Source organism: Trichoplusia ni, chromosome 3 (assembly GCF_003590095.1).
Source record: "Trichoplusia ni isolate ovarian cell line Hi5 chromosome 3, tn1, whole genome shotgun sequence".
NCBI lineage: Eukaryota > Metazoa > Arthropoda > Insecta > Lepidoptera > Noctuidae > Trichoplusia > Trichoplusia ni.
The window spans coordinates 9,878,608-9,894,811 of record NC_039480.1 but is presented as its reverse complement, the minus strand read 5'-3'; the positions used below and the strand labels follow the sequence as shown (position 1 = coordinate 9,894,811).

General features: G+C 33.1%; 1 protein-coding gene across 2 annotated transcripts in view; it reads left to right on the top strand.

Moving 5' to 3' along the window:
• The first annotated feature begins 13,130 nt into the window (after positions 1-13,130).
• Positions 13,131-16,204, top strand: part of LOC113491845 (U8-agatoxin-Ao1a-like) — a 58,704-nt gene continuing 55,630 nt past the window's right edge. For both annotated transcript variants that reach the window (XM_026869019.1, XM_026869018.1), the window contains exon 1: positions 13,131-13,891. The gene's annotated coding sequence lies outside the window, so the exon portion shown is untranslated. The remainder of the gene's footprint in view (positions 13,892-16,204) is intronic.

Below are 16,204 nucleotides of genomic sequence, written 5' to 3'. Positions count from 1 at the left end.
TTCTTCTGACGTTGTATGGAAAATTTCATAGGCACATTGGATAAAAAAGCAAAAAAGGAAGAGCTAAAATATGTTGCCACATATTTTTTAAATATGTAGGCTACTTTTTTTTGGTATTTTTCGCGGTTCATTGTTTTTTTTTAATATTTAATGGAATGATTTGCAGAATATAAAACACAAAGAAATATATTAAAGTCGCCAAAATATTATTAGAAAATGAATGCGTAACAAATTTGTAAAAGAGGAGCCCAAGTGATCTATATTATCACCTCAAACGCTACCTTATTAACGAAAAAGCTAATAACACTTCAGCGTACGAATCATAAAGTACTCGAGCTTGGAAGAAAATATAATATTATGATAATAAATGTGTCTAAGGAACCTGCTAACACAACCTCTTGAAGAAAAATTGTGGAAGAGAAACACTAATCTACGCCGTGTTGTCTCTTCCACAACTGCGAGAGTCTTAATTTATCGGCTATTATGCTCCTATAGTACTTTGAAACTGTTGCTAGTTACAACAGTGAGATGCCGGTACCATGACGTATAAGTGCCATCTCGTTTTTATAGTACCACAGCCACGTTTAAAATTTCATAGTACAGGGTCTGCAAACATGATCTTTCCTTACCGAGAGTCTATATAATGAAAAGTCTCAGCGAAATTTAAATTACAACGTCAAACGATACGTGTCTTAAACTTATTTATCATATCAAGACATTTTGCTCTTATTAATAATGAGTCCTCAAAGTTTCGTATTTCAATGTATGAAAGTGAAATTTTGAATGTTTGTTTGCAATCTTACTCGTAACTTTTGAGTTGGATTTTCAATTGGTCTTTGGGGAGATACTTCTTCTGGAATTACTTATTAAGAGCTGTTTTTGAGGCCTTTAGAGATTATATTAAAAAAACATTTCTGCTGTTAAAATAAACTTAGATTGCTAAGACAAGATAACCTCTACTTAATAAATTAAGATTTTAAAGATTACGCCAAAAATACACTTTGGCTTATTTATTTATTTAATCTTTTACGTACAATTGTGGTACATAAGGCGGACTTAATGCCGCGAGGCATTATCTACCAGTCAACCTTTGGGTATAATAGAAGACAGTTGGAATAGGTACAACAGTAGAATACGAAACAATTAAAACTACTACATAATACAGTTTTCGCTAATTATAAATAATACAAATATATATGAAAATATATAACTATATACATAGATGATATTAGATATATAATTTAATAGATGTACTTATCTCCTTTTAATGTAAATGAAAAAAAAAACTCATAAAGTTACATTTAAGACACTGACTAGAGAATTTTCACATATTTATTTTAAATCGCCCTCATATCTCTTACCTAAGTGGGAATATGAACCAACTAAAACCGTTTGCGTAAATAACCCTTGACTGCAGTTGGCGGTATAAGACATTACGACATACCATGAATAACTGCTTCAAAATGTTTTGTGTACGTTCTGTAAAAGGATGCATGCATTTGAGTGTTGTTTTTGCATCTAAGAGAGGCAAAGATTAGCTGAAAACGTTTTTAATTTTAATAGTATACAGTGAAATAAAAGAATTACGTTTTTGTCAGAGATAAATACCCTGATCAAAACATTTATCCACTATCAAAATTTATTGTAAGAGTATTTATTGATTTTAAGTCTTGAGGTCAACGAATAGAGTCGTAATCAGTTGATTTGTCAACAAATTAAATTGAAATCCTTCGAAAATTACAATAGCCTTTAAGTATATTCTTATATTCACATGACATTTTCGTGCAATAAAAACGACGCCTTTATAGGGACTTCATAGCTATTTTATATTTACCTCCAAGTTTTTTAAAGGAAATCTGAATATATCAGCAGTATAACCAGACTTTCTGCATGAAATACAAGTGTAAATAAACAAACTAAACATTATGCTGTTAAAGAGAACTGTACGTACTACCAAAAGCTCTCTTTCGTTTTCGAGAGCGAGATGCCTTTATGCGCAGTCTAATGCGCCATCTCGCTTCCACATGCAAAGCTGCTTCAAGAGCTCATAGTACACTGATTCCTCAAGTCTTGGTCGAAAGACTTCATGTTATGTAAACAACATTTACATGCAAATGTTTACCGGTACCAACTATACAGACTTACTAAATACATCTCTATGAACGTTTTCTAGAATTCGGTTTACATTTCTCGTCGTCTTTGCATTTATGATCGTGACTTGAGTAGTATATGACTACTGGTGTGTGACTTTGTGAATTAAGGCTGTGATAATATTATTATGGTATAGTATGGATTATGGATGTATACTTCGTGAATGCAAAGATTTTCTTTAAAGTCCCTCTCATAAAAAAAATCCTTACTTACATACACCAAACACCAGGATTCAGATAAAGCCTTTGCGGATCCCACGACTGCTTTGCTGTATTTCAGCAGTCTTATAAATAGCAGTATGTTTTGCACTGATAAATTTGTTAGTTTTTGTTTTTCGTGGAAACTCAATTTCGTTTCATGAATTGGTGAAACGATTCTTTACATTTTAAATGAAAGCATTCTGGCAAAAGCATTGCCAGTACCTCGAGTTGTCTCGATGAATCTCATCCCTGTTACACTGTACACGTAAGCTTAGGTTAATAAAGTGGATTGGGTTGGAGGACTCAAACAATAAATTTGTATGTCTATTTAATTTTTTTGATTCTCTATACTTTATCTTTCAATAAAAATATGTTGGAATAATTGAAACAGGATTGGTTTATGAACATTCAGTTCTCAGCTTAAGAATGAATGAATGATTGAACTCCACAGAATAAAATCAGTGAAATTAGAAGCATACAGTGTAGTGGTATAATAGCAGTCTTAGTCTTTAGTCTTATTTATGTGATATTAAAAACATAATAAGTCAAATAGTTATGTGAAAGTTCATGAAAACACACAATACATTGTACAGTGTACAATGAAACCATTTTTAGGCCAATTTCAAAGATGTAAAATAACAGTTTCAAGCGGTTTAGTCCGTTTTACACTTTAACCGCTGTTTCATTGTTACGAATTCAACATAAAATGCCACGTGCTTCATATTATTGCCATCATAAAGGTGAGCTACAGGTGAAGCGCTGTATTGTACAATTTACACAGAGGGGATACCTTCACAACATTCTTGTGTTGTTGAATATACTCGAAGCGGTGTTAATATTCGAGTAAATAATAGTAGTACGCAAGTACTTAAAACGAACATTCAAAATTAGGATATTTACTAAATAGTGAACTATAGTTCTTTTTTTGTTCAGTGTACAGATCCGAGCAAAATATATACTCAAACAATAGTTAAAGTTAATTCTATCATAGGTGATTTATAAACCTAAAAGTGAAATAAGTTTGCTCGTATACAGATTGAATATTACGCATTTATTAAGTGAAAAAGTAGATTACTTCGGAGAAAAAAAAATATAACTCACTTAAGATTCTTATAAAAAAAACTATTATCGAAACTCATAATAGAATTTAGTATAACCTACACATTAGTGTAGTTAACACGTCTTCGCATCCAGTTGAAACCGCAAACCTGGTGACATTTTCTCACCAATGTTCATCGCACGAATTCACCACGAAGTGCTGAACTTTACCCTTTGGCTTTGCAACTCGAATATTTCTGAAGCAACAATAACATAACATTGTTCTCACCTTCCACAGTCGAGTCACGTCGAATACATTTTTCTTGTCACACCGTGTCGTTACGTTACAGCGCGAGTCTTGAATGTGATGCGTAAATGAGTTCTTTTTAAATTCGTAACTGTATGTCATGTGTAATGATGTGCTAAATATTGAATACTGTTTTTTGGCGTCAGCTGTCTGTCTGATTGTCCCTCACCAGGTGATATCTCATGAGCTCCGATAGCAAGGTAGTTGATTTTTTTACGAATTATGTATTTATACTGCCACTGAAGGAAATAATAAAAAATATCGAGATAAGCAACCATTGTAGCAGTCATAAATTTGTTGGCCCTCTTTTTTTTTGTTACACACCAATGGATTTTCATCATCACGGTTTTAGTACAAAGTGTCCTACCTTTAATATTTTGCTGTGCTACTTATTAAAACTCTTGTCTTTGTTTAAAAATATCCTCCTGATTTTTAAGCAATGCAGCATTATCCGATTTTATTTAACTTGACATACGGGGTATCATTAAAATCTTAATATCACTGCGATATGAGGATTTAACGAAGGCTATAACGATATTGCATCATTGCTATATAAACTCATTCAACAATTTTCGAGAGGACGAATTTTAATTATGTGCTTATAGCGATTTTAAGTCTCTTTTACAGCATACACATTTAATTTAAAAATACCCATTCCAATTTCGCATCGTGAAGTTAATAATTATAATTAAAATTACACAGCCAAGTTACATACCAAAGAGTATTTGTTTCGTCTGCCAAAACAGACGGGCGAATATCTTCGCGAAGCACTGGCTGGCACGTCTTTTAAATTCCTTTATTAGATTCCGAGCGACGTTCCTGTGTCGCCGTTAGATCTATTTATATGTTTCGAATGTTCTTGCATATTTGGGATGTACTTGTAAACGTGTAACCGTTTGACTTTAAATATTGTTAGATTGTAGTATGTCTAGGGTTTTTTTGAATTGGTGGCAAATTGGTCTCTACATTTCGATTGACAATTGAGAACATATAGTTTGCTCAATTTCAGTTGTTCATTGCAGTGTGTTGCACGCTATTTTAGGAATTGGTATGAGCCTAAATCAGGATTGAGTGTAATGCGTTGCCTGTCTTTCACAACCGCCACCTTCCAGCCGCTCTACCTAAGTGGCATTAATCGCAAGAGTCAACAGAAGTCACGTGACTTTGACCAGTCATCTCCATACATTTGAACATTTTTTAGAGCCAATATACCACTTGACCAGAGAGATGTTTTAAGAGTTAGAGACAGTGCATGCACAGAATTCTGTTTATTCAATAAACAGCTGAAGTAAGCCTTTGAATGCTTAAACAGTTGCAGCCCACAGTGCACGTAGTTATTAACTGTGATGCTGCGCTACGCTTGAAAACTTACTAATTTGTTGTTTAATTAAATTAGTACGAAGTAAATGAAAAGGCTTAAAACATGTTAGAATACTTTCAAGATGGTAAATTATTGAGAAAAGGTATTTATAGGTGCTCGTCTCTATATAAACGACCTTAATTTAATACTCATTATCAAATTCAATTAGTTAAAAAAAAAACACTGTTTTTGTAACAACACTTTTCCAACATCCTTCAATTCGATTTTCGTTATTTATAAAAACTAACAAACTCACAAATTTAATCACAGAGAAAGCAAATAAAATCCTTTCAAGTAATGAAGATTTTCAATATTCTGAATGAAAACAAGTGAATAGCGAGTCAACGAGGTGAATGTTTGAAAAAGTAATGAAGTCTGGAGGTTGTTGTGAGCGGACAATTGTAAGAAAACGAGCTACCTCAGTCGAGTGACAGAGTTCATTATGGACAGAGGTACAAATTATGTACATAACGTTGACGTCAGCAAACCTTTTTAGAGGGCCCGGTGTTTTAGAGGGACTTTTGCTGTCGTGCAAACAAGACGACACTATTCAGACGCAGAGTGTTGAAATAAAGTTACGGGGCTAGATGGAAAAAAATAAAACCTAAAGTTGTAACGACACTTTTTGCTATAATTCTAAGATTTCTTCTTGTTTTTTAACTTTTTACTGCACTAATTAATCGAAAGGAACTTAATTCCATCCTGGTGTCCCTTGACATATCAATATTTTTCTCAACAATTTTTGATAAAAAGAATTACTGTACATATGTATATGATTTATATACGAGAATATATAATTATTGTCCTTAATAAACGTTAAGTACAAACGAATTATTTTTTTCTATTTCAGCCAATTATACATTGTATGTGTTTTACAAGGTGCAGTTTGTTTACAAACCTTTCTACACTCAAAAGCTTCTCTATCTGATCTAGACTTCGTACTTGGAGACTTAAAGTTTCAGAGTTTGCTGCAAAGAGAAATTTCAATGAGATTGCATGAACTGTGGTAATGACTACCAGAGAGTAGAGTAGTGTAGAGTTTGAGTTTGGTTTAGATTCATTATTGTAAGCTCAGGTAGATGCATACCATACATTTATATGCCTATTATTTTTAATAAAAACAGGACGAATTTTACGCTTTATAAAAAAAATGATATTTAGAATTATTTAAATTTTTAATAGTAGTAGTGAAACAGTATTTCTAGACCAATTCTACTAGCAATTATTTTTTAAATTTCTAGCGCATGCTCAGCAAAATGTTGGCTTGGGGAAAGGACGATACAATAAAACATTTTCGGGAGTGGCTCGTTGTTCTGTAGTGTATAATTATCATAGGATATCCAAGAACTATTCGTAAACTTAATTTAACTGCTCCGATTTATATAAACATTTTATGCGTCAAGCATCTATACAAAATAACCAATCAGATACCAGTTGAACTATCTTTTGTGACGAAGTAGAAAAATGGACTCTAAGTCTTCTGTCGAAGATTTCATTCCCTGTGACAAAGCTGAGTCAAGCTTGCGTATTTAATAATTTTATTTAATAAGTCTCTAGACTTACCACGCGGTTTGCATATATATGTTTGTAAAGGGATTCGTAATTTGCGCTTGATCGTCTACTAAGATTACTATTACCTAAACCTATGTTAGGTCAAAATATTAAGGTCGAGTAGTCTAGATGGGATTATGAAGCCTGAGCGAGCTTTGCATAGGGCTTTATTTAACATGAACCGCAAGGGTTAGGACCTTACTTGAATATTACTGTGCCCAAAGGTGAAACAAGCAAAACCGTAGTTGCTTAGCCTTGTATATAAATATTCGTTTTTATTGATTCAATTTTATGTAATTTACTGTTATATGATGTGAGGACAGCGGCGTAGGCATTATAATTAAAATGCTATATGGTTAAACTTTTTGTGCTACGTCGATGCGCTACACTGCATACTACGAAGTGTTACGGCCTACGCCGTAGCTTCAGTAGACGTTTTTCGACAGAAAGTCTTTAGTACCTTGTGAACATGCCAAATAGGTATACTTCACCCAAATTGAATGTATTAATAAAAACATGTTTAATTAATTTCAGATTTTATGATTTTGATAAGAAAACTTCAAGAAACAATTACAATGTATCTATCCTTTTTGTATTGAAACCGTTTAGTTTCTTCGTGTATTTTGATATCTTAGAAGGGACATTACAAGTATAATAGAATAACTTTTTGTTCGACAACAGTATTGAAAAGACTTGTTATTAAATGTTTTATTGCTTTATTGTCGAAGTGGATTGCTCGCTTGGGTAAATATTAGTACTTATTGTACTATTTACGTCGTATTTTCGGTCGTGTTTTATTTTTAAATAGATTTTTCGTAGATTGTCAAAATAAAAATGATATTTCATAGTGATAAGTATACGAGTAATTATTTCAATAAGCAAACTATTTGTTTTGTAATTTTATTTGTATTTACAAGTAGTATACTAGAAAAACAGTAAAATAATAATGATAAATGATGAAGTCTAGTGTTTTCTTTCCAATTTTCTGTAATTTATTTTACACTGTTAACAAAAAATTTACTATAAAATGTATTATCTTTAAAAAACCACTGTGTCATAATAAAAAAACAGCTGAAACAGATTTTATTCGCTTCAAATATTTACAATAACTAACTATACAGTCACTGCATACTCAACTCTACTATTAGTATATACTCTTGTACTTTAGAATTACTTGCTTCGAGGATTATCCGGCTATAAATTCGGCTCGTTTGCTCGACAAAATAATTACCTTGAGGTATCTAATGGCTGAAGTTGTTCTCAAAATGGCCTATATTTTATAAAGCAATTGAAATGAAAAATAAAAACACAAACAATTTTGTAGTAAATAAAAGGAAGTGAATAAAATTAGAACAGGGGCTTGGAGTTACGTCTTAAAATAATATTATTTCAGATGTAGAAGTGTGATAGCTTACTTTATAGAGTAGAGTGGCGTATCTCTTTTTACTTTCTCTTTTTTTCACTTAAATTAGGTAATTTATTTATTTTTTTAATCAATTACAACGGTGAAAAACCAATTACAGCAATTAAAAAATATACATTATACAAATTTAAACATTAAACAAATTAGAATATAAATAAAAAAAACATAAAAACAAAACACTTTCATAAATTTATCTCACAGTACTTCAGGCATACCGACAAAATCTTCGGCCATACATCCGCAAACAGATCAGCTGTTGGATTAAGATCCAAGAGATTATTAAGCACAGCTAGAGTGCGTGGGATTGGCGACTTAGCACGTGCCATAAAGACATAGTGAAGACTAGAGGGCGTAGTCGAGGGAGGAGGGACATAGTCTTCAGTAATGTTGTGTTAGCTTTTGGTAGTATAACCAGCTTGATATTGACACCGTCTTGCTAAAACATTTTTTTCTTTTATTTCTGTGTCACATTTTTTCCACTATTCTATTCGATTCTGGGTCAGTACGTAATGTTAAGCTCATCAAATTATCTTATATGTTGTATCCAAAACCTAGGGTTTATCCCCTTTTTTATATACTAGCTTCTGCCCGTGGATTTTAATTTCAACCTCTACACGATAATGTTTATTACAGTTGGTTCAAGCTAACGAGTTTATGACTAACGAATTTCAACCTTTGCATATTAAAGCGTAATTTTACGTTACCACAAAACAACTCTTTCATACAGAAATATGCTACAAACAGACCAAACAAGCTAATAATATAAAGTTAAAATTCAAGTAAACACTGCAACAATAACAACAGTCAAGCTAATACACATGATGTCACAGACAATTTCAATTACAACTCATCTGACTTTAAAATTACATTGCTTTGTAAAACTTTAGTCGGATGCAGGCAGTATTCAACGCAATCTAACTTTTAGCAGCAATTCCGACCACATTTCACACATGTAACAGCATGCGCTGTATATTACAAACTTCAGTGCAGTCGTGTTACGTAACTTGCAATGCAAAAGCGAAAATTTTACGATACGTGACAAAATATGGTAACCATAATGAAAATAATTTAAGTAAATACCTTTACTCTAGCTACCATTTTTGAAGGAAGCTGTCAGTGAGAATCTTATGAAAGAACGTATCGTATGCGTTTATTACAACGTAAGAGCGAAAGTGCAATTATAGCAAATAAATGATAATTGTTACTATGCCATTGTCTGGCCAGAAAAAAATAACTTCCTTTAAATACTATAATAACATATTGCAAAACTGACGCTATCGTTATGTCCTCTCACGTTAGGTATTACCGCGGCCGTTCCAACATTTCTAGTCACCGATATCGAAATACTTTTAACCTCATTTTAAAAGACAAACGGACAGATAATCGGGTTTTCTCGAATACCTGATATTTCTTCCGAGTATTTTTCAGACACTGCTTATTTCTCGGATTTCTCTGGAATAACATCGGAATGCGCACAAAAGCTTAACATGAGCTAGCTCCATTTTTTGCCCTTCGAACTAAAGACTTAGGGGTTCTAATACTAGTCGGATATCCCAATAAACACGTGTGAGTAAGCCGTTGCATCATTTAATAATGAATCATTCTCACGACAGTTACTATAAAAACATAATACCGTTGTTTAGGGTCGAATAAAAAGTAGGTACTCCTGATGTCTAAATCTATCTCCATACAACCAATTTAATTTAAATCAGTCCAGAAGTTTGGGTTTGAAGAGGTAACAAAAATACACAAATATATACCCACTACAGATAACAGAATATTGTATACCCCCACTATAGTAAAAATCGATACTTCTATACTAATATATAAAGCTGAAGAGTTTGTTTGTTTGTTTGTTTGAACGCGCTAATCTATACTAATATATAAAGCTAAAGAGTTTGTTTGTTTGTTTGAACGCGCTAATCTCAGGAACTACTGGTCCAAATTGGAAAATTCTTTTTGTGTTGAATAGACCATTAATCGAGGAAGGCTTTAGGCTATAAACCATCACGCTGCGACTAATAGGAGCGAAGGTACAAAGGAAAATGTGAAAAAAAATAGGGCACTTATATCTTCTACCCACGGGGACGAAGTCGCGTGCAACAGCTAGTATAAAAGAAAAAGCAAGGAACTATAATCGTAATAAAAATAAAAGCATATAATACACAAGTAAACATAATTATTATACAGTAACGCAACGTTACTATAACCCAACTTATAGACAACGTGTAACACAACTCCAAAAAGTCCTTTTACACAGAAAAGGGCTTTTGTATTCCACAACCTTTGTACTCAGACTTAGTTACATCTGAGTGTGAGTACAAAGGTATTTGCTGTGACTGTTAGTTTGAAGGTTGGGTACAATAAGGCTGGTTACACATCAGCCGACCGCATCGGTACACGATAGAGTAAATACGGGTTGTACCCGCAGAGCTCTGAAGTAAAATACACTTTACGACTTTTTATGATTTTAATATTTTTCACAGGTCTGCTGGTAGAAATTTTAAAATGAATGAGCAGTACCTCTGTACCAATTGTATTTGTATAGACATGGGTTTAGTTCTTGTTAGTCGTGGGCACCTAAATTTAATTAGTATATGGGAGATGCTGTGCGGGATTAACTCGGAGCGGACTGCGTATTAACATTCTGAGTCCCTGTAAAAATGTAGCCCACTTCCATTAGCTGATTCCTGTTTGATTATAACGCCTTGTTCTATGCCTCACGAGAATTTCTGTTGCGATAGACCGCCTAGCAGCCCACAGTCTCTCGGTATGAAACTGGCCTAATATGTAGTTGTGTACTTATGTACATATTCGTCACAATTGTTTCAATAGCCACATGGAGCTGCCAAAGTTGTTGTTTGTAGAGTTGTACAGCTAACTAGGACGAGGCATGGACCTAACTTTACTTGGCAATTATTAGTTTACAATTTGTGTCGGGAGATATTAATTTAAGTTTTATTATTACAATTATTTTGTTGTTTACAGTTTACTTTGTAATGTGTTGACGGAAGTTTAATAATTGAGTCTGGTAATGTTACTTACTTTTCACTTTCAGTTATTATTCTTAGTGTTCTGTACTCAAAGTTAAAAGCTGATCCCTATTACTGAAGCACCGCTGTTCGTTTGTCATGAGGCTGTATCTCATGAATCGTGTACTTAGACAGCTAAAACTTTCACTAAAGTTGAATTTTTGTTCCTATAAAAAAAAAATCGGGGTAAGCAACGATTGTTCTGGTCACAAATTTGATTTTAAGTCAATATTGTTCACAAATTCCTTCGTCTTTGTCCTATTGAAACGTATAATCTTCAGTGTTGGGTATCGCACGTGACTGCTTATTTTGTATCTTTTTCAAGTCTCAAACTCTATGATTAACGTTAAAGACCCGACAAAAGCTTCCACAACTTTACAATCATTACAATTTATCAGAGTGTGTACATCAAATCAACTACGTGTCCATTCTGCTTCATAACAATCCCATTTATACCTAAACTAACGATATAAAAAGGCTTCAATTTTTTTTTAATTTGAAAAAAAATGCTTCATAAAAAGCTACGGTTTGGTTTAAGGAGTTTATATTGTAAATAGATTGAAAGGTTTCGTAATTCATGGCATCATAACTTAAAGGGAAGTCTCTAAACTTTAATTATGCCACAAGTAAGTAAGTATATCAATTACTTTCGTAAATACTTATCTTGTTTGACATCTATATAACCTCTATAAGGAAAACATTGAGACAGTGGTATAACGTAAGATATTTCTCGCTAAAGGTCAAGAGTATAATCTGCGAATGTCCGTGTTAGAAACCTTCTGTATAGCTTAGAGAATATGCTATCACAATTTCATGTGACAACATATGCGTCAACATTTATGCGTGTCATCTATACTAATATAAAGCTATAAAGCTATAAAGCTAAAGAGTTTGTTTGTTTGTTTGTTTGAACGCGCTAATCTCAGGAACTACTAGTTCAAATTAAAAATTCTTTAATTATTTTGTGTTGAATAGACCATTCATCGAGGAAGGTTTTAGGCTATATACTATCAGGCTGCGACTAATAGGAGCGAAAATACAATGGAAAATGTGGAAAAAACAGGGAAAATTATTCATCTTCGAGGGCTTTCGTTCAAAAATTCCTAACTTAAATCTAACCTAACCACGCGGACGAAATTGCGAGCAACAGCTAGTGTGTCATAAACATAAAAGTGTAAATATAATAAAAGGTTTTTTTTTTTCATAATAAATGTCCTTCGAATCGGCAAAAAATAAAGGCTCTTTTATATTTGTTATTTACTCAGTTGTAATGGATTCTTCTAAGTCATTTTTTCGTCTATCCAATCCAGCAAATAGATCTGTATGGTTCATCTTATAGTTTTGGTAACAGTTTGAGGGACAGTTAAAACTGAAATAAAAGTTGTAATTAAAATTGAACGTCTGAATTTTAACACCGTTCACCCTAAAAAACTGAGGCGATTTTATACTTCTTGAAATTGAAAACCTCAAATTTATATTCGATATTTCTTTCTTATTTATATAAGAAATCCATATCCTCGTATGTTCAATAAAATTTTAAAGTCAAGTAATTGAAAGCACTCGAAAGCACAAACTTCGATACTGAAACATAATCACATTTTGACCCGGTTACGCCAGTTTTCGGAGTTCCTCCAGAATCTGGTTATAATCTGGTTCTGATTTTAATTTGGTATTGGACTGAAAATTCGATAAGCTTAGATTAGTCCAGCAGATCTAAAAAAAATATTTACAACAAGTTTTTTGTTTTTGTTTTTATTTTAGAATGGAGTTACAACTCCTAGACGATTACAGTATCCTAGACGATTGAACAGAAATCGTTTCATAGAGACGAAGCTAGTACCTAGTATTCAAGTTCTAATTTGTATGAACCACACAGTAAACAGAGATGATACAAATTAAAATCATTACCAAAATACAGACAGAATATCATTATAAGGTCAATCCATCCAACAACAGACCTCCACAGAGGCGGATTAACCTCACAGATCAACAACGCGTTAACTAATTGCAAACAAGCTGCTTTCGAATTCCGTTTAGAAGTTCCGAATTTAAACTGTCTAAATGTCATTTGAACTTGTATCAATCTTGCAATGGTCACAAATTAACTGAACATTAAAAAAATATATAAAACTGATATAAATATACACCTTAGCTCGTTTTACTTTTTTTCGTAATACGCATCGCTATTCATTTTTAGGTATTTGCACATTTCTTTTTTCTTTAAAGGCAACTTTCAGTTTTCCAGTCAGCCAGTTTTTCCAGTTAGGCGGCCACCGCAGATGACGACTAATAACGTTTTGTTGACAACCCGCCACCGTGCGACAAGGATGGCACTCTGCGGTATGTTTTAAGAGATGATAATACCTTTTTAGAAATATTTTATTTACGAAATTGGAAACTTTGTTGGAAAAACTAACCTCGAAACACGAATGAACTTTCATAAATTGCGTACGGTATAGAGAAGCATTATTATTTCAACTTTCATTTTATTCTTTCAATGTAAAATTTTGTACGTTTAAATGAATTTTCAGCAGTGTTGAAAAAAATCGGTCACTGAAAGATACAAAAACTTTCTTAAATCTTATTTAAAACATCGTTTACACTACAGTGTACATCGAGTAGTCTTTATCCAATTTAAAAACAAATTAATAGTGTGATTAAAAATGTGTGTCTAACAGCTCTATATATCGCCGCCCACTGGCATCATGTTCGGGGTTGAGCGCGTTGGTATAAGGGCTGGCGCGGCGCCCCAACACTCATTCGCGATCCAACCCGCGACCCGACCAGTCGGGCGCTGTCCGATCTCCGACCAATTCTACGACCGCGCGCGTATGTATCCTCAAAGTTCCTTATTTAAAAACCATTTTATCCTCAAAGTTTAATTGTAAAAGTTTTTTTTTCAACGTTTTTTAATCATTTTTTTTTCTTCGTGGAGGTGCGTAAGTGTTCGTGTGTTGTGTGTGGCGAATTTGGTGAGTCGAAGTTTGAGTTTCGAATGCCTGGTCGACGGTGAAAATAGGTTTGTTACGTAGACGGGTCCTTGATGCTCGATTGTTAGTTTTCATTAATCAAGAAAATATTTTCGAAACCAACTTGCAATCGAATTGGTTACAGGTTGTTTTAATAGGTACTGTTTTTGTGCGTACCGATTTGAATTGGCTACGAAATTGTCAAACAATCTGGGCTTATGGACCGCTGTTTCAATATTGTCCTTTTTAATTGACTTTTTGGGCGAATTTGGTATAATATCTTTTATTTGCATCGTTGAGCGTGAAATGTAAATACAAAAAACATTCCAATCTCCTATTCAAATAGGAATTCATGCATTTTAATGAGTTTGGACGGTTTTGGGTGTCAAGTGGACCTATAATTATTTTGATGGGCTGTTAATAATGCTTACGTAGGTCATTAAAATAACACTTACATTATTTCACCCTATAATTATGGGAATGAAGTATGGTTTTGCTCTGAGGAGGGTATTATATCTCTGAGAGACCTTCGTTGTTAACAGGATTTTTAGAAAAATAATTGTAGGTGCGAATTTTCATTAAAATATTGTGAAATCGATGAAAAATATTTCGAAATTGAATCACCTGTTTGTTTAAACCTTAAAAGTTTATGTTTCACATAAAACATTTTCCAAAAATAATGCTTATTCATATCTTAGCGTTTTAAAGGCCGGAAAAATGAAAATTAAAACATTTTCTTTCTACCTTCAATAAAATCTTTAGCGTTATTATCGGAATCAAACTCAACTGCGGCAGTTATTACATAAATCATTGATCGAATTACTTGATAAATGATAACAGATGCTCTTAACGGCTTTTAGTGTTGTTTGTTTAATTAAGCACTTTCTTGGAAGCGTAAGCTTCGTGGAAAACCATTATTCTATTATTTGAAATGTAGAGTTATGATGTTTATGGAAAAGCTATTGAAAACTCGATAATTAAAACACAGATAAAGAGTTAACGTTGTAAGAATAATGTTTGAAGTTCAATTATTTGATAGTGGTTTACTTACTCGTATTATTGGGATTGCCTGACTAGTTTTGGACCTAATCAGAGTCCTCATCATGAGCAATCATGAGCTGGAACGGCGGGTTTTATACTTATTGGCTTTGGGTTTTCGGGTCTGCATGTAATTTTTAAAGACACTGTGTGAAGCACGGTGATATAAAATATTGCCCTTATGTTTCCAATTATATGCAAAGTTGGTTTAAAAATATTTCTTTCTTAACTTTCTTTCTTGCAATAACAATGCGAATCTAAAACTATGATGCTGGGCCGAATGTTATTTAAAAAGTACATTAACTCTAAAAAGAAAAGACATAATTCTCCTACAACATACATGTAGGCAAAGTTTTGCATTAGGCATTGATCACCAAACTATCTCACTGCGGTTTGGTTGATTCCAGATTCCAATATTTGGATTCCAATTTTCCTTAACATGTTTTCTATCTCTGTTTGTCATCACATAGATTTAACAGGTCACAGTGGAACTAACCAGTGAGGTCCATTATCATAAAATCATTATTAAAGAAATCTCACTCAACTAAAACGTTTTACGTTTACAAGCGTTTTCACTAAACCTACTATCTAAAAAAGACTGGTAACATTTTCTTTGCAAGAAAATGCTTCTGTTAGAAAACATCTCGTTTTAACGTTCAGAGCAATTAATTTTCAAAACAGCGCGTTGGTATTCAAACACTTTACTCTCGGTAAGCAAATAAAGGAGGCCGGCCGTGATTTTAATAATATATTACGTACCTTCGTACAGAAAATATTAAAATATTTTCCCTCATTTATCATGTGTAACAAATTGACAGAATAATTGCATATGAACTAATATGAAGTCTTTTGATAGACAGATATGAAAGGAAGCTTGAAAATATCGTTATGCTGGGCATAGGCCCTTTATTCAAATAGGAAAGAAATTTATATTGGTTTCTATATGGTATATATCGAAACCGAGGTACGTCAAGAACCTTTAATCATGGCGTGCTGCTTGACCATTTAAACATTCACAATAAATATTCTTCATAAACTTTATCACTATAAATGCAGACAGCATGCTGCTGGTGAGTTTTGTTCTTCTCCCACAGCAAGAGCACTTAGAAAACCATGAAGGGAGCGCAAATCTGAG